Source organism: Cordyceps fumosorosea, assembly GCF_001636725.1.
Source record: "Cordyceps fumosorosea ARSEF 2679 chromosome Unknown scaffold_5, whole genome shotgun sequence".
In the NCBI taxonomy this organism is placed as follows: domain Eukaryota; kingdom Fungi; phylum Ascomycota; class Sordariomycetes; order Hypocreales; family Cordycipitaceae; genus Cordyceps; species Cordyceps fumosorosea.
This window is the reverse complement of record NW_017387305.1, coordinates 538016-553294: the sequence shown is the minus strand read 5'-3', so window position 1 is coordinate 553294 and position 15279 is coordinate 538016.

Genomic DNA, 15279 nt, shown 5'->3' with positions numbered 1-15279 from the left:
CGATCCCGCTGAGGCTCCCACATGGGATGGAGAATACCGTGTGTCGTGAGGAGAAGCTGGACAACTGACCAGCGACCGTTGCACAAAAACATTTCTGTTGATACCGATGAACAGCCGCGTTAGGAGCTGCCTAGATCCAAACAGCGGCCAGGGCCCGCGGCACGAGAGAGAAGCTAGGAACGACGCCAATCGCAATGTTCATCACGCGATGAATGGCGCGTCCGTGGCGATGGCCTCGAGTGGCCAGTTTTCAATAACGCGTGAGTGATTGAGCTGGATTGGGCCAATTAGCCACAAACAGACACCAAAGCCACACGCTATGAAAAGCTAATGGCGTCGTTGGTAGGTGCGTCCACAATGAGTGTAACTGCAGATCTGATTGATCGCTGGCCTGCAGTAGAGGGAGCCGGTAAATCGTGGAATAGGCATGGCGCGTCCTCTTAACACACAAGCTGCTTCTTATTAGCCCGAAGAACTAATCAAAGCTGTCTAAGCCAAGTTTCCAGCGCGCTATTCCCTGGCTGGAGCCTATCATCAGTTGCTACACCCTTCTCAGCCAGAGTTGCGAGAGTTGAGGTGGAGCAAATCCGTTGCGCCAGAGAATTAACCCGAAATGGGAGCAATGCCGTCTGGATCGAGCTCACGATGCTTCAACAGGTTGCCTTTGAATGATCTGCAACCGCCACAGCTGGACAGGCCCAGGGTGACCCGTAATTCAGTACCGAAGTGATTCATTTGAGCACGAGGTCGTGAGAGAGAGTTCATGGGTGCTTGAGGCACAAACAGCAAGGTCCGGGAGCTCCAAGCCACGAGGTGGTGTGAAGCCAAGACAGGCTAAACCAAGCGTTCGGTACCAGGCTTGGGTGTGCAACGCTATATCCAGTTCATCACCAGTGGCAGCAATGGTTGCAACGCAGACAAGTGCAGCTTGGAAAAGAAGAAAAAACATCTTCATTCGGTGGTGGCAGTTGGGACACCTCGGCCGCTTTTGCCGATGATCGTGTGCTACCAAGACGCAATGTGTAGTCGGCCAAAGAAGGAAGCTTCCCGTCGCGCGCCGTTGTATTGCAGAGTTTCTTAGCGGCCGCATCGCCGGCCACGCCATCCTCTCGTCTTCCCGAGTTCAATGCAAAGCCAATGTAGCGCCGAGCGGCTGACTTTGCAATGCAACCCCTCTCCCGACATGTAGTTTCAAGTTGTCCAAGAAGGCTTAGAGTGCGGGGGAGTGATTCCTCAAGACCGTAAACGGCCTTCGTTACCCTTATGGTAGCTTTGGGACGACATCCTGTGGAAAGTTGAAAAGACCGCTCGGCGATGCAGATGCTCAATCGCCTGCCCAAAACGGGACAGCTGGTGATGTGTCGTGCATGGTCGTCGGGTCTCGTGCCTAGCTGGCCGTCGCCTGCGGCGGCTCCGAGCCGTGTTTTTGACAATTCGCCCTTTGAAGAAAAAGCAAGTCTCGCCGTGCGCTCACATCCGCGGACTGATAGCCCACGCTGGCAACATACAGACTTGTACATACATGTACTCTGGCAAAGGAGAGACCAGGCGAACAGTTGATGCTATGAGCTTGGTGTCGCGCTACCCAGGATGGAGCTTTTTAGCTTGTCTTTGTCCATCTTCAATGGTATTATATGGCGGCGCTAGCAGCAAACCTTCAAGCTCTGGGTGGCGTTTGCGTATAAATCCAGATCTGTCGACTTATGAGGCTCGCTGCTGCTTCGTGGTATCTTGGTATCCGGGGTTCGGTCCGCGATCTAAAACGACCCTAAAAGAATGTCAGCGACGCCGCACAGGACCTAGAATAAACAATGATGCTACCTTGCACTAAAATCGGGGTTACTGATCAGTGTCCGTATATATCTGCTGTCGTTAACCAGGAAAAGGGTAGATGCAAGAGGGAAAAGTCGTCCTCGGCGGTTGCCAACTGCCAGCCGTTTGCTTTGGATAAACCCCTGCTTGGTTTCGGTTTATAGGTTGGTGTCGAGAAGCTGCAACAATTGCCGTGTCCAAGCGGCTAGTTTTTCCTACATGCTTTTACATTTCAACGTGAAATTGCTCCCCATCTCGAGGCAATTTTACGAATCACTGTCCGGCCGACTATTGCTTGAACAGAGGGGCTAGGCTTTACCGCTTCGTCCTTTCTCCTCCGACATGGCCCTCTTTCCAGGAAAATTTTCATCGTCAAGCTCCAAAGGCGCGGGGTTTCGCAGGAAAAAAAAGCGAATTGGAGAAATGGCTCCGTATGTCTTCATTTTACCTGCACAGCCAGGGTCTTGGAGGTGGAGGATTTCCACAGGGTGTACGTTTTCAACAGCGCCAAAAGTCTTTCCCAGTATACTGTAGCTTCGGTGGTTCCATGTCGTCCGTCTTCTGGGAGCCAGCGTCTCATCTGCCAACCAATCCGGCCGAGTTGGGTCCCCGCTGCGTTGGAGACTTGAGGGATCAGAAAAGAAGGCAGAAGAAACGAAAGCTGGCGTTCCAGGTTGAGCGACTCTGCAATACCAAGTAATAAGTCTCGGGCACGCTATCAGGATCATCAAGCTGACGCAGGGCTACCGGGCATAGCTACCTGGAGGGGATATAATAAGCAGCGACAGTTGACGACCTCGGAGCTGGCAGTACGCTAACACGCTGACTGGCGTCCTGGTCCGAGCCGCCTTTGTCCAATTCTCCACTGGCAACGAACTATGATAAGCCAGTTGGAAATCTCCAGCGGCCACCAGAGCTTCAGTGCTGAACCATTGAGAATACCACTTTGCCTGCAGCCATCAAACACAAGCAAGCAGCAAGTCTCAGAGCCGGGTGTATGTCTCCACGCTCCTGCTGGGGCTCGGCAGTCCTCGGCCGCTAAATGAAGGCATTTGCCAATAGAAACGGGCCTCTTTTCAATGACCTCGTCACCAGCCCAAGTATCCGAAGAGAAGAAAAAATCATTCCGCGGTGATTAACTAGATAGTCCAGTTTGAAGATCCCAGCGACGTTTCCATTTCTGCAATATGATGACACATTATGGAGCGAGAGAGGAAGGCAGCCAAGTCCCCCCTGTCCGCCTTATGGGCACACACATATTCCCACTTGCTGTACCAAGGCGTCGCCGAGACTGTCTCTACAACCTGGCAAGGATGCTGGTCGTCAGGATGATGCTCCAATTGGAGCCTCACACGAAGCTGTAGCTTCATGTATTGTGCTGCTGCATGGCGTATCGGGGCAATCTTGCTCACCTGCGGCAACGCCCCTCTATGGCTGCGACGGCCTTGTCGTCAACTCCTCTCTCTAACTCTGCTAGCTCGCCTCTCAAAGAGACTGAGGCGTGGCGTGACGGTTTCGCGTGTCTTTGGCGGTCGTGGCGCGGCTGTCTGGTTCGGTACGCATTAGCCATTTTCTCGCCGGCCCCCTTCAACTTTCCTTGGGTGCACTGATGCGAATTGTTGAGAGCAGTAATTGCAGGTGGTTCTTTATGTCTCTGGCCTGGTCTTCTTATGCTGGCAAGACTGACCTCACGGGCTCTATTATTACCTACTACTCAGGCTGGCAGGGCTCCCCAGCGAGTGGACACATGATGTACTCCGTACCGCGCTACTGAACTCAACAGCTTTTTTTATCGCTTCATGGATGACCGCCGCTGAGAAAACTCGCCGTCGATAATTGGACTAGGAGGGGCGGAATGAGCGGATATCTTAGGTAGTTCATTTTTTGGGGCAAGGTTCTGCAGCAAAAGTCCATGTTCATGATGCCGTAATATCTCATCATTTTTTTGTGCTTGACCGGGTGAAGGTCGTTCTTTATGCCGTGGCTAGTCCAACAATACTCCGTAACACGTCCGACAAGGGCTTTGTCCGTTACAGCTTCACAGCCAGCATCTCCCTGCCAACGAAACAGTAGATAGCCTGCTCGGCAATCGAGCTGCCATTGAAACACGAATGGCTCAGCGCCATGGTCTTACAAGCCCTGAAGCGAGCCGCTTCACGTCGACGGATGACGCCCGTGTAACATGCATCGTGATGAAGAGTGATGCAAGACAACATCCAAGACGCTTTTACCGGGGACCTTTTCGTCTTTTTGCGGTGTGTGTCGCCTGAAGGAGCAGGCCCGGGCGGGGACTTGCGTCGTAAGTTTTGGCGGGAGGAAACAGCCCTGCTCTCTCTCTCTCAAGACGGCGACAATGTTCATCAATGAAACAATAGGCAGCGCAATGGCCAAGCTCGGCTGGCTAGGTTCAACGTCTCATGCAAGTTTCTACGCAAGGCAACGTACCGCCGGGCGGAACCGACCCGTTGTGCTGAGGCCGGCGTCGTGTCTCTTTCCCAGACAATATGCATTGCTACAGCTGGACTGTGCTTTTTTCGCGCCTGCTTCACCTTTTTTATTCGTCTCCGAGGGGAAAAAGATTTACCTAACTAGGTACCTCGTCAAGAACCTAGGAGGTGGAGGGCCCCTCAAAAAAATAAAAAAAAAAAAAAAAAAAAAAAAAATTACCGACACACCGTAACCGATGCCGAACAAGGAACGATACATCTTTTAAAAAAAAGGTATTTTTAAAGAATTTGTCTCCTCCGCTTCGAATTCAAGTGTCGGACGAGGGCCAGGGGAGGGCGTGTGCAAATCAGTTTACCGAATTTGGAAAGCCGCGGGCATCTCCAGAAAATCTCCAATTATCCTGCCACGGAAACAAGTCTACATACAGATTACGGTCCCCTCTCATCTGAGGACACCGCACGCATCATGAATTGAGCCTTTCTCGCGCAGGGTCCAACAGAGTGGGCGTAATGCGGGTGCCCTGCTTTCGTGGCCCATTCTGCCGTGGACTCGACCCGTCGCTGCAAACTTTTTCGTTCGCTGGAAGCTTCGGACCCTTGATCTGCTTCACCGACGAGAACGGGGAAGATGGTCAGGAAAATCCTTACAAAAAAATCCACAGCGGGCTTCGTTGCCCATGTTCGGAGTTGCTGGCAGTTAGAAGATGGAGTTCCCAAGAGGAGCCAGAGGCACGCGACTCGGTGCCACCGGGATGAGCAAGAAGCGGAGTATCTACATCTGGGTCCCATCGCGCATGCAAAGCTTCACTATGTTTGTCTGCACTTTACATATCGGGGGGTACGGGATTATGAGCCATCGTGTGCTTGTGCAAATCTTCACAAATCGGCACTAACATGCTCCCCAGCCCCCGCTATGCGTGTGGCTTTACCCGTAAAGCGGGGCGGCGTCTGCTCGCGCCACAGCGGCTGGTGCCTGCGGAGATGCAATGCGGGTGCTCTCATTGGCTGACTGCCGTCCTACATGTGTCGTCATAAAGCACAATGGGGAAGCCGAATTAGGCAAGCTTCTAGAAGCAAGTTATGCAACCACTATATAAAACGGGATCAAGAAGCGTGCACAACCCTCATAAATAGATTGCCTGCATGCAACCACTATCAGCGCCAACGACATGCCACACCCCTTTTGTTCAACCTCCTGTATCGCAAGCAAATATGTAGAGGCACTTTAGCTGATTCAAGGCGTGTATAGGAAGAAAAGACGGTGAGGCTTTTCGCAGGAACTATTCCTTCTTTGCCTAGTCACTCTGTAATTACTCATTTCTCCCACTCAGCGTACCCCTTGGTGGTGGAACACTGTGTCGGTTTGCTCGACACAGGACACCAGTTTCGTTAGGAATTTGAAAAAGAAAAAAGTTCATGTAATCCTTTCGACCATGCACGCCCTCCTCCACCGCCCGCCGCCGCAGGTGCCGCCTTTGCTCCCACCGCCAACGCGTCAGGCGGAGTCCGCCATCTTTTTGCGTGTTGTATGCTGTGGACGTGGACTCCAAGCTGTGCCTGCCAATGGTTGCGTGCAGTTTGATTCAAATTGATACCACTGCCGTAGCACAACCCTGTGGGACGGTGACGGGTGGGTTTTGCCAGCCTCTGGACCCTGCATATGTAAAATGGGATTTAAAAAGAAAAAGACGGTTGAGAGCGAACGCTGAAAAAGAGTTGGCGCATACAAGACCATGCGTTGAAGCCATGCGTACTATTATGAACTTGTTTTCTTCGCCCCAGCATTGTCACTCTCCATTTCCCTCTGACGCGCGGCGGCCACGTCCCGTGTTATGCAAGGTCTTTTGTGTGTAATTTTAAGTGCGTACATAAAAAGAAACATCTTGAATACCACAGCAATGTCTAAGACGGAGGCCAACAAGCGCCAAAGCAAAAGTCTCCATCGGATACGGCGTACGCAAGCAAGACTCGCTGACAATGGGTGACTGACTGCACTAGTCAGAGTGCACTGAGGGTGCGCTTGTGCAGCTAGAAAAAGGAACTGCAAGCCCATTGTTTTAATGATGCCTGTCGCGCTACGCCATAGGGGGTTCCAGCGGTCTGATTATCCTAGCCAAAAAGAATAGCAAGCCATCCTGCAGAAACAAAAAAGAAAGGAAACCCTGGTATCAAATCTCTTTTCCGCGCATCACAGTCACTCAAAAAAAAAAATTATCCATGTACAGTATCCGCACTCCTGCATCAGGAGATGTTAACCTGGGCGTGTGCATTGTCGCCCTGATGAGGAAGGCAAGAAAGCCCGTCACTGTATATTGGTTAGTATCAGGCCCTGCATTTGGCCGAGATGACACTGTGTCTTGATAATACGAACAAGACGCAAGGGCCGGCCCCCAGCAAGGCAAGGAAGCAAGAAGAAGGCGAAGAAAAGACGCGCAATATGCAACCACTTTAACACAAAGTGCCGTTGGGCCGGCGAAAGACGGTCGGTCGGCGCGGGGGGAGGTAAGGAGGAGCTTGGCCGCGACCGCCTTGACGGGAAACGCTCACGATGGGCCATGAGCGCGGTCAGTGTCCCCCGAGACACGTCATGCGGATAACATGGAACGCGGCTGCGGCCGTCTTTGCGTATTGTGACGTGCATACCGGGGGGGGGAGGAAGGGTCGCCAAAGCGGCCTCCTTGGGCATCAGTGGCCCAAAGTCACTGCCTGGCCCTGTTATTGTTGCCATTATTTACCAGCAGCTCCAGGCCGGCCTCTCCGCGCCCCTGCCATGGTTTGATTTTATCAGCACAAACCCTCTCCTCATTTGTTTGAACCCTGAATGGATCGCGCTGTGGGTTGGGCCACTGCGAATTTCCTCTGTAAGCAGCCGTGTGGCGTCTTTTGCAATTCCTTATGCCGTACCCGACCGCGAAGAAGAAGAAGAAGAAAAAAGGCACACAATTCGATCAGGATTAACCATCGACGTGTTAGTGCTGCAGGCGGTCGGCGGGGCTCGCTGCAGGGCGACAGCTGGTGGTTTCGAGAGAGCCTCAACATGTTGTAATAAAACAGTGACGAGTACATCTATTTTTCATTAATCATTGTGCCTCCGGTTTCGTCCGTTGGTCATACCCAACCCCGAGATGATTTTTAGATACGCTTCTTTTTTCTTGGACAAGGAAAATGAAGAGATTCGCCTCCACCGCGTTTTGCTCAACTCGACTGAGCGCCCGCAGCCATGAATGTCATTCATCAACCCAGGCTCCTCCCGTAATTCAGGAACCCCGACAACCGGGACTTGCCTTCACCTTTTTTGTTTGCGCCGACCCAGGCAATGTCGGGACCTTGTCTTTTACAATATATACAGACATTATTGTATGGATCCGCCTGGCAGCACGAGCTAGAGTTGACTATTTAGGAGGCTTCATGAACTGGAATAAGCACAATGGATCAAAGGATTCGTGTTCTATTTTACGGTTAGAGCGGTTTGTCCAAGAGGGGAAGTAAAATTCGTGGGCCCGCCACCGTTGACTTGCAGCAAAAATAGTACCCCAGCAAGGGCCGTAGTTAGATTGGATATCCCAATAGCTGGCTTGCTGCACAAGAGGACATTAATAAGCAGGACTCTACACGCCCAGGGGAACATCTTGAGCATGAAAGGGTCTCGATAGGCCAAGAAACTGAAATCGTCAGACCATGATGGTAATTGGTCGTTCTATCAAGACGGGCTGTGCCTTGCATAGCGGTGCACGGCACCAAGGCTGGGAACCAGCCTCAACAGGCAAGGGAGTGGCAATATGGCAATACAGTTTAGCTCCTATCATTTTAGATGATGCTGCATAATAAATGGAAAAGCAACCAGGTGAATATGCAAGAAAAAAAATACAAGTCAAGAAATGCATGCACAGAGACAAGGCAAAAAATACAAGTCAAGAAATGCATGCACAGAGACAAGGCTGAAGCGCCAGATGGGCACCTTGCATACATATGTGCCCCCCCCCCCCTGGTTTGAGCTTAGCCGCTGTCGCATGTACAGACATATCGACGCCAGGCTTCGAGACTTTGGTGTTTCCCTTTTCTCTCTTCGGCTCTCCGCTACGCCATCGGTAACGGATTCACTCATCATGACCGCTTGCATGGCTGTAGATCGGGCCGGCGACTCGAAACCGTCACGTTGACGCGTAAATGAAGAAGACAAATTAGAGACGGCGTCAACTTGGTTATCAGAAACGGATTTGGAAGTGGTACAAAGACGCTCGGCATTGTCACGTATCGTGCCCACTGTGCCTCTCCACCATGGACGGCCGTTTGGGACCGAAGCTCACCAGTCCGCGCACAGCTTCCTCTTTTTTTCGCGGGAGCGGGAGCAGAGATAGCACTAGCTTGAAACGACAATCCATCATCAGTGCGTCGATGCAAAGGCTAAATAATATTAAAAAGGGATTTGAAGGCCGAGTGGCCATCCGGTTTTACGATCAAGCCGACCCATGTTCGTACCGCAGATGGAGGAGAGAGGGGCCTAACTTGGTCGCCGGAAGCAACGCTTTGGACGGATTGAGGCCTCAAGAAAACCTGCTTTTCGTGTTCATCATTGGCCAGACGGCAATCTGTAGTCTCGTGGTTTATTGCCGACCCCTGGCTGCCCGCGGAAGGCCGTTATTGCGCTCAACTCGTTGCCATCGCCAGCGGAGTTGGCCGTCACGGTGCTTCTGTGTGACATTGTTCAATGGCTCTGTGTTACGTGTTGGTGCAGCAGCGAATCAGCATTTCTGCATGATTGGTGCCGCGAACCAGACATTCTTGCAGGCCGAAATGTTGTGGTAGCATAATTAGTTAGTATCTGTACGAATAAACCAGGTATGAATTAGGGTTTCCCCTAACAATCGAAACTGTAGAAATTCGGTTGGCCGGTAGTGCACCACAAGTCGTCACGTTGATTGTTCAGTGAACAATGGGCAGATGTAGCCAAATAGAAAGCTCCAAGACACTCAAAAAAGGCCTTTACTTCTGGTAACCATCTCAGCGGTGCCAGGCGAGACGTTTTTTTTTTTTTGGCGTTGGCCTCTCAGCGGCAAAGACATGATTGGCCCAAGCCTTCAGCTTTGCTTTTTCTCCGTCCTTTTCAAGGTGAATTAGGATCCTATTTAAAACATGCTGCGGGTGGTCTTCGTCGCAGGCAAAGAGCGTACAAGCGCGGTGATTGGCCGTCATGGCCCTTGTCCAAAAGGCTTGCGCAGCCTCACGACCGAAAAAGGGCTTGACAGAGCATAAACTCCATTTTGCCTGCAACCCCCATCTTGCCACTGGCTTGCGCAGCCTCACGACCGAAAAAAGGCTTGACAGAGCATAAACTCCATTTTGCCTGCAACCCCCATCTTGCCACTGGCTTGCGCAGCCTCACGACCGAAAAAGGGCTTGACAGAGCATAAACTCCATTTTGCCTGCAACCCCCATCTTGCCACTGGCTTGCCTCTGGTCTTGATATTGACTCGGTCGGGTGTGCGCTGTGCCCGGCAAAGCGCCGTCATCAGGTCATCAGGGATGGGTCTTGCTTTGCTTGATGGTATTTTTGTGATGGTTTCACGATAACGCTTCCTTGGCTGTGAACGGCGCAGAGAGGGGTACAATTGACCTTTGCCGCCCTGTGTGCCACAAGTTTAGGCGGTATGGTTTGTTGGCACCGAGGTCGCCAATTGGTGGTTACGACGGGCCATGCTTGACGCCATCATGGTACGAGATGTTGAAGATGGATGGCACCACCCAGGAGTCCATCATCATTAGTTCGTTAGCTTACGAGGAATCAAGACCAACCAACCAACATCGGCCACGGACGCTGGCTGTGCTGAAATTCGGCGCCCACCCCGCCCTGTGGCCTGCGCCAACTGCACTGTAAGCGATGCGGGGGTTTTACATATCGCCACTGTCGCTGTTTTGACTTTATTGGGCTCATGTGAATACCCCTCATCACCACGTTCGGACTCACAATATGCTGTTGTGCAACCGGCCCGGGCGCCAATTAACTCTTGGCGGTGAGGTAGCCATGGTCGCGTGAGCGCCGTACCAACCTCTTCCTCTCGATGATGCAGCCAGAGCCGCAGTCAGGGACAAGGTACGGATTATGTTGCAGAGGAGAAGCCATGTTTGCCGTGTCTGGGCTGAGAGCTCTGGCCTCGGGCCTCTTGGTGGCGACCCACTAAAATTAGGAACGGCATGGCTCGTGTGGCTTTGTATCATGGAGCCACAGAAGGAAGAGGGGGGCGTCGTGCTCACGTTGTGCCACAATCCTCACTAGATTTTGTATCCTTCCTTGGATACCAGTTCCTCAATGCCTTGGCGATTGAGACACGGAAGAAAAGAGACTCCACACGAGAAGGAAGAGACGAGAGAAAGTAGCGGCCAAAGACCCGGGGCGATGAGCTGGATTTGGATGGGAAAGGAATTTTTTAGATGGTTAAAATTACAAGTCTTGACTTGCGATCCATGTCCGATCTACCTGGAGGACCCATCATCACGGAATGTGCTAACAGAGGAAGGGAGGAAGCGACAAGAGTTGACAACCACCTTGCCTTCTTTTGTTAGATTGATACGCATCAAATCCTACTTTCCTAGGCAAGGTTGAACGGTGGTGACGCGAAACTCAACAGGGGTGACCGCACAGGCCGGGCACCAACAGGAAGACAGAAACAGAGGCAGCCTTGTCTTGATAGCTGTTAGATGGCGAGGGGTTTGGAAGCGTCTGCATCGTTGTGGAAAAGAAGCAGATAGATGCACTGTAATACGTTTTCGTGGATAGATGCCGGTGGCCGGTGATGATGGTGACACGGCCTCAAAAGGGAGGGCAGTCGTTGTCGGCCAACGCGAGAGTGAACTTAATACAATTACAGATTGTATCAAGAAGATCCCTACATCCCTGCCTACAATGGCCCTGATGTATCGTGCCGTACAATTTGGGGGCAATACATGCGTGCGGAACCCGCATGCCGGTGTCCATGGGTGACGTGCTCATCGCAGCGGAAATTTGCATCGGACTAGGCAATTTGGATGAAAATTATGCTTGGAATTGAAAAAAGGAAGCGGCTAGTCAACTAGTTTGAGAATAATGAATGAATATCTCACACAAGTTGCCGTGTCCAAGTCGCGAAGTGGCAGTATCTCCAAACTGGCTGCTCCTGTGGGGACCCATCGAGAAAACGGACGGCTGGGCGTCGTTTGGCTTCGCGCTAGCGAAACACGGTCAATGTGCTAGTGATGTATAAATTCTCTAATAAAACTACATGGGAATTTTTATTTCTATTGTTTTGTGTTGTGCACTTGTGTTATCGAGATGAGCAACAGAAATTGGCGGTCGGGTAAATAGGCATGCAGAAGAGACCGGGGGCCAATTGTTTCATGTTGATGCATCCGGGGAAGATACAGCCACTTTTCTTTGTCGGTTCCGGTGCATTGGAAGTAAGGTGCGGATAGTGGTCAGGTAAGTATGAGATGTGATGAAGGAATTTTGACGACAAGGCCTTTTAGTTGGGGGAACTATTCAAAAGGTTACTAGCGAGCGAGAGGTAGTAATACGCGAGGCGAGTCCCAGTCCCGCTGCAACTCGTGTTTGCAATGGTCGTTTTATAGCGGTCGGGCGCGATGGTGTTTGGCCTGTTTGGCCCTGTTTGGCAGGGTTTACTGGTATTTATCATCGGCGGCCTGTTTGGCAACAAACAGGGCCATGCGAGGGCTGGCCGCGGGCAAACAGGCCATTTCATTTGTTCATAACACCATGATAAGACAGGCAGCTTATCACAACCACCGGCAGTCACCCGACCTCGCCGGATCATTGCGGTAGTGCGTAAACTTTTCAAACACGTTGGTAGAAGTGGAAGGAAAAATCGAATATATATCCAATTTCACCCATGATAATATCACTGGCGGTTTGGCTGCAAACGCAAGCACCTTTTTTATGCTTGACTCCACTTTTTTATATCGAGCAATGCACGCATAAACCTATTGGCCATGTAATTTTTGGGTTATCCCTTTCTTCGATTTCCCCACAAAGTCGTCCCAGCACAGGCCACCCACTAAAGCTGACCCGAGTCTCTGTTTTTAGTGGCTCGCCAACTGCCTGTGTGCTCCGGCAAGATTCCGTCTCCTGATCTTTTGACGTGGGTATTGGATCTTGATAAGAGCCAATATTGAATTACACGCACAAAGAAGAAAAGAATACGGATTTTCTGTATTATGTTCCTCGACATCCCTACTGATGGCTGCATACCCAACAGCCTGCTTGGCTGCAAGGGCCGGAGTTACGAGACAACGGCCAACTCGATCAGACACAATTAGACACCGCGGCATGGCGGCGTTTGTCTAGAAGAAAAATTCTGCAGACTGGTACGTATCTGATTTGATTTTTTTTTCTTATTCTATCTTACTTTTTTTTGGCCCTCGTCTTCTCGTCTTCTCGTCATCTCGTCTTCTCGCCATCTAGGTACTGGCGTGCTTCCATCGTGTTTGGTGACGTGATTAGCATGCAACTGAGTTGCAATTGCAATTATATTGGGTAATAGACGTAGCATGGAACCCCTCGTATGTAACAAATGTTTCTTTTCTTTTTTTTTCTTTTTTTTTTTCATCTTCCATTTCACCGCCGTTACCAGTCTTTATGTAACATATTTATTTTTGCTACACAAAGCCAGCGGGTGTTTTGTGCTTCCCGAGGCGGGGGAGGGAAACAATGTGTGTCCCAGTCAGCATGGAGTGTCGTTGGTGGTTTGTGCAATGTATGTAGGTATAACGAGGAGGGGTCTTCTTTGAGGGTGCACAAAAAGTGTGTGCACAACGCGGCGCGGAGTTGTTTGTGCCACCCAACGCCGAGTTTTAAGTGCTTGGTGCGACCAGAGCGAGAGCACAAATCACCAAACATACACGTTGCGTCGCTGGCGCGCCTGACGCCTTTTTATTGCCCAGCAAGGACGCCTCGCGCCCGGGGCGTGGACACGCCCAATTCCGCTACACTATCAAGTATGAGGAGCGAACAAAAAAAAAAAGAAAAAGGAAAAAAGACACAATCCTGGGCCTGACACCTTCCCAGCAAACACGCCCTCACCCCCGGGCCTGCCCCCCCCTTCCTGTTGCAGTAGTGGCCCTCCCCCCGCCCAGCCCACACGAGCACGACGCCAAAAAGGCTCCAAAAAAAAGCTCCAAGCAAGGACGAGCGCTGAATGGCCCGCCACTTGGCTGCTCGCTCTTGAGCTAACGTGAGGGGACAGGCGGCGGCAGGGGTGCCGCTGTGGTGTGGTTGTGGTGATGTGGTGATATTGCCCTGTGGAGGATGCTGCTGTGTACAGTAAGGTTCGGTTCCTGGGGCTGGGCCTCCTGCCCGTGCTGCACTTACGGTACCAGGCTGTACCTTGCCCGAGGTGGTACCTTGGGCCGTCCACCTCATGCCGCTTGCAGTGCCATTTATTATTATTATTATTATTATTTTACAGAGATCATCGCAGCTGTTGTGTGCGCTGGGACTGCTTCTGCAACGACCTCCCTGCCCTGGCTCCCTCACAGCGACCTGCCGCGGCCGCTGCCCGGTGATGACGCTGTTCTGCATCCCCCCCAGACACGCCCCAGAACAGCGTCTTCCTTGCCTTTGCTACCCGCTAAACGCCTCTTCTCCTCACCTCCATGTCCACTATAACCAGGCACTCTGCCTCTTATTAGGGTCAGATTACGGTTGCACCGCAGCCTGTGTCCAAACTCACTTGTACTCCGCGCGCCCCCGAATAAAACTAACCGCCTCTCCGCTGCCAATCCATACTCCTCGTCTCCGTTCTCCTCTTACCCTCTCTCTCTTTTATCCCACCTCACCTCCCTCCTCTCCTCTTCCTCTTCCTCGTCTCTCCTCCTCTCTCGTCCATTCGTTCTCCTCTCCGCCATTTTTCTGCTTCGTCCTGGCCCCGTCACAGCAGGTCGACACCCTCGCACAGGAAATCTGGCCCTCGGATAGACGAGATCCTTAAAAGACGCCCCTTCCCTCCTCCTCGACTCTCCCTCCAAACCAAGATCCCCCCTTGGCAGCGTCTAGCTTCAACACCCTCTCCCGTGTAGCAAAAACCTTCTCCAGCTGAGGTCCAAAGACAATATCCACTGCCTCTTCGCATATCCCCGAGAACCTCGTCCAGCGATACCTTAATTGGTATTGAGCCTTGTCCTCAAGCCAAGCTAGTCTTGACTTGCCGCTCGAGTCGGAGCTTCGCCAATTCCAGTCTCGCGACGTTGGAATTCGATCCACCCTTCCGCCGTCCGCCGCGTACTCTCCCTTCTCTGGTCTCCCATCGACTCGCTCGACAAACCATTCGATTTCCACCCCTTCCCGAGACTAGTTCCTACTAGACGCTCTCACCTTCGACCCTCCGGTCGCCGCTTCTCGATACCCTCAGCCGTTCGACACGACCCCTTCCCTCGAGATACCCTTACGAGCCCGACCTGCTCGTCTCTACAATTCACCGTCGGCCTGTTTTTTTGCTTTAATTAGCAAGAAAAACGCCTTCGCCAAATTAATCTCTTGCATGTCGTTGCAATAGTGTCCTCATTTCTCTTGATTTTTGTTCGTTTTTTATTCCTCCTTCTCCAAGGTTAAGGACTGATAGTATGTATAAATCTGCAACACACCACCACCGCCGTCTCCTCAGCCACTCGCTCAATCGCCATCTTCCCTTTTCCCCCACACTAAACTTTCCCGTTATCAAATTTCCGGCTCCAAACTTTCCCGTCCCTTGGCTAACCTCGTCTCCAATTGTAATATAGTTGCATGCCGTCACCCTCCTCTGCATTCTTCATCCTCTCCACCGTCGCGATCGACTTCAATCCTGTGCACAGCGCTCCTGGACACGTTAACTCGTTGGTCCCGCCCACTGCACAATTGTCTCATCTTGATTGTCTCGTCCCTTCTGCAACGGAGCTCGTGAGTCTGCCCTTTTTTTCTCCTGCTGGCCCATCATGCCAATCGATCGAAAGTCTCCCCATGCCAGCCCACCCCTACCATCAAGGGAGCGGCACGCCA